The following is a 14,525-nucleotide window of genomic DNA, read 5'->3' on the forward strand; positions in this document are numbered from 1 at the left end:
ACTATTCGAGAAATCTGATGCCCTATGGGGTAAGTAGCGGAGGAGCCGGCGTTCTCACCAGGCTTAATCCTCTACCCCCTTACTCTTTTCTATAGGGCACAGTCCAGAAAGCAGCTGCCTAGGAGTGCACAAGGCCCGGGCTGTTTTGACAGCATTGTTCCAAAGCTCATTCCATATGTATGTCACATCACAGCACTACCCTCCTCCTCCTCCTCCACCTCCTCCACCTCACATCCCTCCCCCCCTCCACTCCTGCTCCACGATTTTCTTCCCCCATCTCCAAGTCACATTTTTTTTCTTCATTACCACATTGAGGAGGGTGATGGCAACTTTTTGAAACTGCAGACAGGACAAGTTGAGTTTACTGCACGGAAAAAACCCTTCTGCCTACAGGATACTTGTGATTTTTTTGGGGGGTGTTTTTTTTTTTTTGACTATAGGATGGAGTTTGTGTAGTAAAGTGCAGAGACTGGGATTTTTTTTTTCTGGTAACCTTGGTAGCATCTATGGTGAAGTGCTGGAGAATGGAGCAGGCAGGTTGCACTTGTTATACCGGGCTGTTTGCGAGAAGAGCGCTGAGGTCCACATAGGATAAGTTCATGTAAGAGGTAAGAGGCGTCCTCCGTTCTCTGTGTGCCATGCTTCTGTGGATGTCAGGGGGGTGTATACTATATATAAAATGGAACTGTATACTATATATCAGAGTACGCTGTGTACATAATTACCAACCATGGAAATATAGAAAAAAGCAACTCTGCACGTGTTGAGCTGAGCTTTGGAGGACTTATTTATTATATTTTTATCATTTTATTTTACTTTCAATATTTTTATTGCATTTTTATTTTTTTAAATTTACTTTTATTCTATTAACTTATACTTAAATTCACTTAAATATTATTTTATATTATACATTTTTGCACTTTTTTTTTCAAAATTTGATGCAAATTTTGTTATATTTTTGGATTTTATTGAGTAGCGATAGCAAGAGGATGGTGTTGGCTGTTATCAGGATGCTCAAAGGACTCATGGGTTGTGTGGACAGACTGTGTATATGTGTACGTTATATGGTGCTGTACATTGTTATTGCAGTTATTGCTTATTTTTGTTATTTTTGTTATTTTTGGTTTCAGTTAGGAAAAGGATGGTGCTAGTGGTCAGGAGGCACCTGGTAGATGTGGGAAAAGGGTCCATATAATGTGCATATATGTGTACTGTATACATACATATCTATCTTTCTATGATCTATCTATCTATTTATCCAATATCTATCTATGTATCCATCCATCCATCTATCCATCTATCTATCCAATGATCTATATATCCAATATCTATCTATCTATCATCTATTATCTATCTATCTATCTATCTATCTATCTATCTATCTTTCTATTGTTCTATCTATCATCTATCTTTCTATTTATCTATCTATCTTTCTATGATCTATTTATCCAATATCTATCTATATCTCTATCTTTCTATGATCCATCTATCTTTCTATGATCCAATATCTATCTATCTATCTATCTATCTATCTATCTATCTATCTATCTATCTATCTATCTATCTATCTACCATCTATATATCTCCTATCTATCTATCTATCTATCTATCTATCTATCTATCTATCTATCTCTTATCTATCTATCTATCTCATATCTATCTATCCATACCAAAATAATAAGATTCATTTGTATCTAGTATATTACACACCCCATTTGACCTCATTGGTACCCTGGAGTAAGTCTGATAACAGGGTGTCCTCATTTGGGGATTAACCACAAACAGCTAATATTGATGGGGGATCCGCTTGCACCCGCAGAAATTGATGATCTTCCAGTTCAATGAAAGGCAGCAATCCTCCTGAGAGGAGAGCTCTGTGTTGTAGCTAATATAGTGGGGGATGATACGTATGTAGTATACTGATAATGTATGGTAGGGACATGACTGTCAATTGACAAACTCAGCTCTGCTGCACAAGTCCATGTATATGCACAGTGTAGACCCAATTTTTCTTGGTCATGAATATCTGTAGTTAGGGGTCACATACATCTGTGACACCAGAATGACTCAAAGATGATATAAGTATTTTATATGTGAAATGGATCATATTCTGAACATATCATAATGTGCGGAGCCCCCCATAAGGCTCCATACCTGTGCGGTAATGTGCAGCTGCCATTACAGGTTATATATTTAGCGTAGATTTTTGGGCTACGCTCCCCAGGCGGTCGTCTCATTGACCTAATCTCCATAGCAAGTATCTCATTATATGGAAGACAAGTGCAGATGTCTCAATCTCCATGGGCAGCCATCAGGAAATACTGCTGAGCGCAATGTGAAGACCTGTAAAATTAGCATATTGCAATATGTCATGGACCCTGCCTGTCTACATAGAGGCGTTATTGGACCCCCTCCCCTACCATGGACCATTTATAATACTGGTGTCTTATTATGGAGCAGAGGGGCCCTTGGGCTTTGGTGTGAAGTATGTCTCTGACCTCCTATGACTACAACCCTAATAAGTATATAGGGTCCACAACTAAGATTGCAATAATCTTTTTTCTATTGATGATGTATGTATTTGATAACCTATGTATTGTATATAGCTGCCCTATCTACTGTATATTAGATGTTATATGTAGAAAATGGGGTACACGCACCAACAATAGGACCTGGTATTGAGTGCATTGAGTAATTATGAGGTAAAATGGAGCTATATGGCGGCGTATGGAATTCTTATGGCTCGTGACGCTTTATGGCCTAGAATGCCTCCACATTACTGCCATTTGTATAAGGCCTAGTAAATAATTTTATATTTATGATTCAGATATATGGGGCTACAATGATCATGATGATGCACTTGTCGGATCTATCAGGAACCACGACCCCAGGTCTGACTTGGTGTAGAAAAACGCCATAGTCTGCGCCTGAACAACTGCATGCTATAGATACTGCACAGACGCGGGGTGAACAAGCTGTGAAAATTTGTCCCCTCAACCTTATTTTCAGGTAGTCGGCCATTTTGTGGCATATTCAAAATCTGTCACTTCAAATTAAAGAGGTGACATCACTAAGACTACTCATTCGGCGGCCATTTTGTGTCATATTCAACATCCATCATTTCAAATTAAAGTAGTTACATCATTGACACCACAGGCAGCTGCCATTTTGCCATCTATTTTCAGGCATATTCGAAATTTTTTACTTCAAATTAATGCGGTGACATCCCTAAGACTACTCAGTAGGTGGCCATTTTGTGGCATTTTCGAACTCTGTCATTTCAAATGAAAGTAGTAACATCATTGACACCACAGGAGATGGACATTTTGTAAATCAAACCAAAGCTTATGCTTGAAGTAAAATATTGCCGTGGTATAATTGTACGCTATAGTGTACGCCATGACATTTTAAAAATCATAGTAAGGTATACGTTGACTAAAAACTCTAACTGTTCCCATAGAAACAATCATGGAGGACAAATATAAAATCTACTTGAGAGAGAAAAACAAATGTTTTCCATGGCATCCAATCACATTACTGCTTTCATTTTCAAATATATAGTTTCAAAATGGTAGCTGGAATCTGATTGGTTCCACTATCCATGTTGTCTCATCCACCATTTTTATTCAGTCTCTGAATATTATAAAGTTAATTGTCCCATATGTTACTCTAATAAATTCTAAGTTTCCGGCCGGCAGATCGGATCTTTAAAATAATGCTAGGATTATATTACGCGGCGAGAACAAGCTATTAGACGTCTCCATTGGGACTCATTTAATTGGAAGGATGTTTGTGCTCATTCCTCGCGGTCTGTGACTCGCAGTATACATCTGCCAGGTGGAAGCTGTCAGCGACATTTTCACACTTCTATATGGTACTATACTCCCACCACCACATGCCCTCACAGAGAATTTTCCTTGTGAGTCATCCCATATTCTATGGTAAATGACCTTAATGCACTACAACTCCCAGCATGGTCTGGTTCAGTAAAAGCCCTAGGCCTCAAGTTAAAGTTAGTACCTGTGAATGCATTATCACATCATTCACTGCAAATCACTAAGCACGCATTGTTACGTAAATCACTGCGAATCGCTGCGAAATCTTAGAGTGAATATACTTTTAGCCTGTTTCGGTCGAAGGTCATGTCTAAATCATATATCCACTTAAAGAGATCACAGAGAGCGGGAAATATTTGTGTTTTTTTTCGATGTATGAGGCAGTGGCATCTTGAATAAAATGTATTAGACTGAATGTCGGTGTGTAAATCACAGTCAGATTTGCTCCTGTGACTCTTCATAGAGTTCAGTGACACCAGGGGCATCGATCGGGATCATCAACAGTGTTCAGAGTATAAGTTCACCTTTCATGCACCTATATTTAATCACAAGACAATTGCTTATGTGGCAATCCCTTAATATTCTAAATGCATGCATATCTCGATGGCAGACGCTATCTTATTTCTTGGTGAAACATTTTGGTTATTTTACAGGGTGAGAAATCCATTCCATAGTGGAATTATGGGGCATTATGCCCATTTTTTTTTTTTTAGAGATTTACATTTCCACTGTTTTATCATGCTTGTTTTGCGATTTTACTTGCGCACAGACAGAAAATGTGGCAAGTGGGTGTTGAGGGGTGTAAAGGGGGTGCGGTCGGTGGCAGAGCCTGCACCTATAGCCTATACGCATTCAACTGCAGGCTAGGGCACAGTTCTACGCTAGGTCAGTCCTGGTATAGAAGTGCCCTGTCACCCCACCCCCCCCATCCCCGTAGGATCCAACCATACTAGATTTGGAAGCAGTCCAGACCAGTGGTCCTCACTTAACCCTAGATCTTCACGTTTATCCCAGATGTCACAGGTGTATAAATCAGACGTCTCTTTCTATCGGATCCATATGTGCATGTCCTTTTTGTAAGGAGATCTCCAAAAGCTGCATAACTCCATATCCAGGGGGTAACGCCATGTCTAGGATTTGTAGCTCCTCTTCTGTCAAAATTCTCTTTTACAATAAATTTGTTAGACAGTGTCTGTTTCTGGGAAAGCTGGATGGGTCTGCTATCATGAGGTTAGTAACCCGGCTTTCTCATGACAGAAAATGAAAAGTTTGTTTGATTTCCCTTTAATCATAAGAAAGATGAGAAAGCTGGGTAGCAACTTTTGAGGAATGGATAGAAAGAAGTAAAAGCTGTAGAGCAATTTTAAGTTTCCAATTGACACTCTAATGTCGCAATTATTCCAAAGTTCTTCCCACCTGCAGCAGTATGTGAGCTAACTGCATACTCTTTGATAACAGAGCTGTATGTATAAACTGTATACAGTAAGCTCTACAGCTCCCTCTAATGGTGCCTTACAGGCAGCTAAATTGTAATCTTTTCTATGCAGAGAATTTGGAGCTATGTTCCTTTCAAACTTTGGAATTAATAAGAGCAGAACGATAAACGTATTTATAAAAGGAACTGGTCTTTATGGAAAAGCATTTACTTTTTAGGGATTTTGCATGAACATTTAGAGACACTTTATATAGTAAAGTAAAACCCCAACCAGAAATCCAGATCTGCGGGATTAGAACATGTATTATTTCTCCGCAGCACTACACTCACTGCCGAAAGATTGATGTCCCTGAACCCAGCACCACAACAGCTGCGAGCAGAGCGGCTCTCCCCATGTTTTCTTTAAAGAGCACCCCCGGCTTCCTCCATCTACAATAATATCCAACAGGTGTGACGACAGTCTGTCTGGATTCCTGGCCTCTTCTTTCGGGTCTGGATTATCGTTTTAATGCATTCATAATGTGTGTGTTGTGGAAAGAGAGAGTCAGATGTTGTCAGAGCTAAATCGATGTTCGTGGTAGTTGTATCTGATCCTGGGAAAGCACCAAAATAGTACCTACATATTCTGTGGTGCTTTCAGACATTATCACAGTATACCGGCACCTTAAACTAAATTACCATACGAATGTATAAACTCCAGGCAGATGTTACCTTTGTCAGATCCAAACCAATCACTATTAAGAAACTATCTATCTATCTATCTATCTATCTATCTCATATCTATCTATCTATCTATCTATCTATCTATCTATCTATCTATCTCGTATCTATCTATCCATATATCTCATATCTATCTATCTATCTATCTATCTATCTATCTATCTCATATCTATCTATCTATCTCATATCTATCTATCTATCTATCTATCTATCTATCTATCTATCTATCTGTCTATCTATCTATCTATCTATCTATCTATCTATCTATCTATCTATCTATCTATCTATCTATCTCGTATCTATCTATCTATCTCGTATCTATCTATCTATCTCATATCTATCTATCTATCTCATATCTATCTATCTATCTATCTATCTATCTATCTATCTATCTATCTATCTATCTCGTATCTATCTATCTTTACAGGGATTTCCACTTTAAACTGGTAATGTGCTACCCTTCGATGTGATCAGGTCTGCCCCTGCATTATGTGGCGGTTCTATTTCTGCATGGTGGCCGGGTACCTACAAGGTTTGGCTGGAAACTTCAGGTCATAACTCAGGTAATAAACACAGGGATTAACAAGTCTGCAGGAATTAGGTGATGTAAGAACATGGGACATCCAAAGGCAACAAGTTTGTGAGCGTCTTATTTCTTTATGACACTTGTGAGACCCTGCGAGTGTGGCGCAGCGGGTGGCCTGTCCTCATTACTGCGCTGTGCAGCCCTCAGTGTGTGCCGGAGGTGAGGGCACCACTACAAGGCAGCGATTGGCACCGTGCACCCAGTACAGCAGGAACCAGACATGGAAAATTGCATGTGGAGATTTCATCTGTTCTGAATAGTTTCAGAAATAACATTAAAACAACACAAATTAAAATACGATTATAATATTTATCTTTGAACAGAACAAAAATTCCATCTGTCTCAGATCTGTATCTATCTATCTATCTATCTATCTATCTATCTATCTATCAATCATCTATCTATCTATCTATCTATCTATCTATCTATCTATCTCATATCTATCTATCTATCTGTCTATCTATCTATCTATCTCATATCTATCTATCTATCTATCTATCTATCATATCTATCTATCTATCATCTATCTATCTATCTATCTATCTCATATTTATCTATCTTCCTCCCTGTATTAATGTTTCTTGTGTAAACATAATTGGGCCATATAGAACATATCGTAGTCATGTTACTGATGTCCCAGTCTGGGTGCGGTGCTGCCTGGTGCCCGTGACCTCTGGTGCCCCTTGTGTTTTGTCTTGGGGTCCTGTCTTAGATCCTGTCTGCTTGCCTCTTTGTGCTTCTCAACTCTTGTGTATAATGAATTTCACCTAGTTTACATCACCGGCTTCTTCCATGATCACCCCCTCCCCCCATATTTGGTGACAACCTACATTTCTTCCCCCTCACTGCTTTTCTGCACCCTTGTGTTTTCTCTTATTGTGTCACTGTGAATCTCTATAATCTAGTTTATCTGTTTTATACTATTCTCACATCATGTTTTATACTATATCACACATCATGCAAACATTACAGTAAAAATGGCAGTGTGAACAGTACTATTGGAATTTTTTTTTTTCCACAAAAACAGCGCCACTCTTATCTATAGGTCTTTGTCTGGTACTGCAGTTTATTCACATTCAAAAGCAGTTCAAGACATTGTTCATCGACAAGGGTGGCACAATTTATAAGGCAAAAATCAGACAACCTTTTCAAATATATTAACTTTGTGGTTGCCCTGGGTTTGCTATTTGTCTCGAAAAAACTTTATTGTCAACCTTCAAAGACAGAAACAGGACTTATGTATTAGATGTCACTGCAGCTATGATTATTGGGGTACAGTTTATTCAAAGGATAGGCATATCAGGATAGCCTCAGGAATAGGACCCCCCATTTCACATTTCACACAATTCATACTTAGGCCCACTGCCACCACTATCTGATCTATACTGTATACCACCAGATTAATACAATTCAGTCTTGTGGGGTATACGTCGCTATGACAACTCCATATAGGACATGTAGTCATCAGACACTCATAGTAGTGCAGCCTCTGCTTTAGGCCTACAACTTCAAACCATCATATCTCAGCCTATAGATATGATATTATTATATATTTATAATGTGCACTCAATGACCTTATATGTGATATAGATTCGATCGGCCATATTCGATATTTATCACCCACTCACTGGGCCGCTGCTACTTTCAGTCTATTATTGTAACCGGTTGTTCAGTATAATCCATGGCCATGATTTCAGGAGGTTTACTCCATTCATGTGAATCAATGAAAAGTGATTATATTTTCAGTAGTGCAGCCTCGGCTTTAGGCCTAAAACTTAAAATCATCATATATCTCAAACTAGCATTGTGATCAGTCGGACATTATATTCCACGTCTACTGTATACATTGTGTGATGTGGCATATTTTAGGAATCAGATGCAGACCCCCCCCCCCCCTTCACAAATCCTGCCCCCTCCTTAGTGCAGAGTAAGCAGGGATGGAGCAGATATCAATGAATATTTACACAGAGAGACACGGTGTCATATTAATGTGCTGCCTGTGCAGAATCTCTCCTGGGGAGGGGGCAATAAATCAACACACGTGGCGGCACCGCTGCTGCTTCCCTTTCAAATAGGGAGGGCAAAGGTTTAGAGAAGGAGGGGGGGTATGGCTTGTGCAATTGCTGTGCCGGCATGTGCAGTGTGTGACTATCATGACACTGGGTACCAGAGAAATCCTATTCCCGTACTGATTATTCTGCGCGTCTATCGCTAAAAAATGGCTGCCATCTCTCCCATGACACTGAATGATGCAGAAATATAGTCCAACACTGCCGGATGGGGATTCGTTACCACTGTTATAAATGGCACATGATAGGTAGTGCCATTACGTTACAGGGCCTAGGCGCTTCAAGACGCAGCTAATTGTACTACCTCCAGCACTTCATATGGCGCAACTACATCATGTATAAATGGAACTTTACTATAGCTATACCTCATGAACATGACAAAATAGTGTGTATAGAGGCACAGAGACTCCCTGCAGCTCTATACTACAAAGCCTTAGGCACTGAATATGTTGCTGCCTTACGCTGCCTCCATATGGCGATTTATTACAGAGTTATTTTCGTATATTGTGGCGACATGTTGTATTGTATGACTATAGTACAGCACTATTATAAACCTAGGCTGTATGGAGACACACCAACTTCATGGGTATCCATACGTCAAAAAACAGCTATAACAGTTATCACTGGTGTCTACAATGAAGCTTTATTGTTAATCCTTGTTCTAATGACAATCCAACATTTTTAAAATCCAATTGTCACAGAGACCAAAAAAAATTTGGCTGGGGTTACAATGATAAAGTATACAGTTCCGACTTACATACAAATTCAACTTAAGAACAAACCTACAGACCCTATCTTGTATGTAACCCGGGGACTGCCTGTATAGTATTGTATGACTATAATACAGCGCTAGTATAAACCTGTACACCTAGGATGTATGGAGACACTCCAACTCCAGGCGCTGAATATGTTGCTGTATGGTGCCTCCATATGGCGACCTATTGTAGAGAAATTTTTCTGTAGTTGCAATACATATAAGGGATAGTATTGTATTATATTGCCATAATACAGAACTAGGAATGCCTTATGCACCTAGGCCGTATGGAGGCAAACCGAATCCATACTGCAGTACTGCAGTGCACTGAATATGTAGCTGTACAGTGACTCCATATGGGGATGTATAATGGAGATATGTATTTTCATGTAGTAAGATACATATAAGTCATATCATTGTGCAGCACTAGTAAGACCATATACATCTAGGCTGTATGAAGACACACCAACTCCATGGGTATCCATACGTCAAAGCCTTATTCACTGAATATGTACACTGTACACTCCATATGGGGATGCGTAATGGAGATATGTAGTAGAATACAAATAGGGGATATCATAGCACAGGACTAGTAAAACAATATATGCTACACACTGACTTCTTGCAGATCCATACTACAGCACTGTCCGCATTGCATATGTCGCTGTATAGTGCCACCATATGGTGATGTATTCTAGAGATATTGGGGCACATTTACTTACTCGTCCCGTTGACAACGCCGATCCGGAATGTCTGACGAGGATTCGGAGCTGCCGCAATTCACTAAGATCGTGCATCCAATTTCCTGCATGTGTCGCTTCCCTGCCGAGGTCCGCCGGAGCTCACCTACTTCTTCCGGGTGCATGTGAGTGCTGATCTTGCAACACAATTTGTTTTTTGAATTCCGCGGTTTGTCCGAATCAGTTGGGTTGTCCGACGTCCACGACCCCCGATTTGTGTGTCGCATACAAGCCGGCACCGATGCACCACAATACGATCACGTGTGCCAAAAACCCAGGGCAATTCAGGGCAAATCAGAAATGACCGAAATGCGTCCAACGGACCCTTAGTAAATGTGCCCCATTATTTCTAATACCTCAGATACAGTAGTTTCTACTTCTATTATGCTGTCTCTGCATCTTCCTCAGTTCCAGCACCATTTCTCTCTGGTCCCTTCCTTACGTGATGACGTCACATCCATTATACACATGAGCGCTAAACCAATCACTGGTCTCTGTTAACACATAACATAAGACTAGCAAGTGGTTCTGTCATCACATGCACAATGAAAGTAATGTCATCTTTTTTGGCCTTATTGGGACCAGAGCACCGATGCTGGATTGAGGGCCCGGATGGATGTGTTTTCTTTTTACCCATAATATATAAGACATATCTTCTATGAGATTCCATATCACCAATATGTATTTAATGACCGATTTAGGGGCAACCGCTCCCTAAACACAAAAAACAGGGCAAGATGAAGGGCCCCAGATGTTCTCACATTCCTTCCACCCATTACATCGCCAGCCTTGGCCTGAAGGGTAAGAAATAACCGCTTTCAAGGACCAAAAATCTCCTTCTTCCAACCCATGTCCTGAAGCTAGACATATCTGCCGTCTCGGTGTAAGGACGCAGCGTAATTCCTTTGTGTCATCCATACTAGAGCTGTAGGAATGAAGACGGGAGCAGGGAACACGCCAAGTAAGCAGCGTCTACAATCCCTCCACCCCCACAGGGGTTAATTAAAATCCGAGCATATTGAAGGATGCGGAGCGCCAGAAACAAAGCGCACACTTGCAGTTTTCCTTTTGATGGCTGGTAGCAATCTTTAGGACGCTGGTGGATACTATTAGCATTTAAAAGGATGGATCCAAGGGTGTGCTCAGAGGTGGCTTTGCTGGAACGCTTGGTGGGGGCGGGGGGAAGGGGGCATCTTTGAAGATCTTTCAACTGGAAATCGTTAACTGCAAGGAAGCCAAGACATAGAGGATGGATTTATCCTCAAAATTCCAAATTTATTTTGATGTATTTGGTATATTTTCGGATTCATTGTGGAGCCACTATACTTAGACCTCTGACGGTTTATCAATTTATGATCCTGTGTCCAGTTCTTCTGATGTTTAGAAATTCCATATATTCAGAGGAAAGAGTTTATACTCTAATCTACAGTACAGGCGGTCCCCTACTTAAGGCCATTTGACTTACAGACGACCCCTAGTTAAAGACGGATCCCTCTGCCCCCTGTGACCTCTGGTGAAGCTCTCTGGATGCTTTACTGCAGTCCCAGACTGCAATGATCAGCTGTAAGGTGTCTGTAATGAAGCTTTATTGATAATCCTTGGTCCAATTACAGGACAAAATTTTGTCACTTTTTGTCTGGATCTACTATTATAAAATATACAGTTTTGACATAGAAATTTAACTCAAGAACAAACCTATTGAACCTATCCTGTATGTAACCAAGGGACTGCCTGTATAACCAGTGGTCCCGTAGATGTGAATGGAGCGTGGGTTAACATGCGCATCTGTGGTCCATTTGGAATGGGGGTTTCCTGTAAATTAAAGAAACTCTCCAAACGATCCAAATCAAGCATTGATAAATCAGGGACACTTACTCACTTGTTATCCACAGCCTCCTTCCTGCTAAAATCAACTTAAATTATGTTAATGAGTCAGAAGGGCTCTGGGGGTTGTTACCAGAGCCCCTCCGTGCTGTAGCCTCATACAGAATTACAGTGTGCAGGAGCACTTCCCTCTCCCTCTATGTGAGATTAGAGCAGGAAGAGGGGGTATGGAGGGAGCAGTGGGAGATAATGTAACAGTCTGTGAAGCTACAGCACAGAGAGGCTCTGATAAAGCCTCCCAGAGCACATCAGGCTCATGAGCATAATTTTGAAAGTTGATTTTAGAATTAAGGAGGCCATGGATAACAAATATAAGAAGATTACCACAGTTGCTGTGCCTGGATCTATGAGTAAGTGTCCCTGGTTTATCATGATGGATTTTAATGGTCTTTGGTCAACAATGGATGCAAATTTGGGGCTTGTTATTGTTGGGGGTCTTCAGGTTTGTGACTTTCAGTAGATATAAGCTGACTATTCTTGTTCTACTTTGTGCTGTCCCTCTCCATAGGGTTGAAAGTGACAGATGGAAAAAGATGTTGATGGTTTCTCTACAGTGGATCGATATTTGGGGCCCCTTGTTGGTGGGGGTGGGGGGCACAGATGATGACACCCAATAGATATAACCTTAGTTTTTTATAACATAAGCCGTCCTCTCCCTGGAAGGATCATAGTGATAGCTGGAAAAAGGTGTTTCTACCCTCTGCTCTACAACAGATGGATACACGGGCGCCTTATTACTGGGGGGCCAGAGATTTGTGACAACCAGCAGATACAAGCTCACCAGTGTTGGTATATCAGGTTTTTAACTCTGAGAATCTTTCATATCAGTGACTGGAGAGGAAATGAGGGTCGGGGGTTTCTGACTCACAGGCCGAGGTTACGCACAGAGTACAAAGCGCAGTAATGATTCTTACTGAAAGCTACCAGAATATGTGGAGCCGGGGGATTTCTGCTGGAAGCATTAGTATAAACTACAGCCCTGTTATAACCATCAGCCAGCGCTATAGGCTGTATTATATATGCACGCGGTATATGAGGCGCCGTGGTGAGGCAGGCTTTTTTCAGAGCATTATAGGAATGACATCCGCAGACATTGCTACACCCATCAAGTCAGTGTCACATGTGTCACCGGAGACGTGACACTCGTGTGTAGTTTGGAAATACTTAAAAATGGACGTGCAGCTTTGAACATCTTTTATTGTGTGTATTCAGTGGAATTTCCTTATGGTCAGTTATGGTCTATCTATCTATCTATCTATCTATCTATCATCTATCTGTCTATCTATCTATCTATCTATCTATCTATCTATCTATCTATCATCTATCTATCTCATATCTATCTATCTATCTATCTATCTATCTATCTATCTATCTATCTATCATCTATCTATCTATCTATCTATCTATCTATCTATCTATCATCTATCTATCTCATATCTATCTATCTATCTATCTATCTATCTATCTATCTATCTATCTATCTATCTATCTATCTCCTATCTATCTATCTATCTATCTATCTCCTATCTATCTATCTATCTCCTATCTATCTATCTATCTATCTATCTATCTATCTATCTATCTATCTCATATCTATCTATCTCCTATCTATCTATCTATCTATCTATCTATCTATCTATCTATCTCATATCTATCTATCTCCTATCTATCTATCTATCTATCTATCTATCTCATATCTATCTATCTATCTATCTATCTATCTATCTATCTATCTATCTATCTATCTATTCCTGGCCTTGCACTAGTAATTTTGTCTATTTCCGCCATTTCGCCACCACCATGCCAAGTTGGGTGAAGGGGGTTGCGTCCCCGGGTCAGTGCGCCAGCAAGTGGGTTCCTGCCCATTTCCTGCGCACTGCCCATTGGAGTGCTGACATTTTTTGATTCTATTTACCGATGGATTGATCAAGCTCATGGTGTGCACCCGCTGTTTTTACTGGTGCTGCTGGATACCATATTTATCTCAGGCTATAGCACAATTCTACGCCAAGGCTTGGGTGGGTGGAGGGGCTTGGGGGGCTGCAGTTCACATACGCTGGTGCATATAATACATTCTTCCTAAATAGTAACTAATCAAAATAAAAAGGGGCAGAATCATATATTTTTTGCTCTTTTCTTTTTGCGTTTTTTTGTGTTTGCACATTTTTTTGGGCATTTTTTGCAACTTTTTCAAGCGTTCTCTAAAACTTGTGGCGCGCTGGTTTTCCTGCTTTGTGCCTAATTCATCTTTGATTTGCGCCTAAAAAAATCACCAAAAAATGCGATAATAATAAAAAAGCACAGTTTATCTAAGGAACTTAGCTCATAGATAAACCAAAGAGCAGAAGTTCCAAAAAAAAAAAAAAAGACTGAAGACTATGGGCCACATTTATTAAGGATTGTAGGTTCATGCACAGGCTCGGACACAATTGTACGGCAGGGTGGACCTGGAGTAGAAGTGCCCCGGTGGTGCAGTACATCACTGCCACCCACCGAGATCA

At 40.3% G+C, this 14,525-nt stretch overlaps 1 protein-coding gene across 8 annotated transcripts in view; it reads left to right on the forward strand.

Annotated features, from left to right (window-relative positions):
* The window catches only part of FAT3 (FAT atypical cadherin 3), a 430,787-nt gene that overhangs the window by 112,849 nt on the left and 303,413 nt on the right, over positions 1-14,525 (forward strand). Inside the window, exon 3 of one of the 8 annotated variants that reach the window (XM_072134102.1) lies at positions 5,590-5,719. The exons of 6 other annotated variants lie outside the window; for them this stretch is intronic. The gene's annotated coding sequence lies outside the window, so the exon portion shown is untranslated. Of the gene's footprint in view, positions 1-429; positions 609-5,589; positions 5,720-14,525 lie in introns of those variants that run through there. One more of the 8 variants, XM_072134103.1, reaches the window with a different exon arrangement.

Source organism: Engystomops pustulosus, chromosome 2 (assembly GCF_040894005.1).
Source record: "Engystomops pustulosus chromosome 2, aEngPut4.maternal, whole genome shotgun sequence".
Classification (NCBI taxonomy): Eukaryota; Metazoa; Chordata; class Amphibia; order Anura; family Leptodactylidae; genus Engystomops; species Engystomops pustulosus.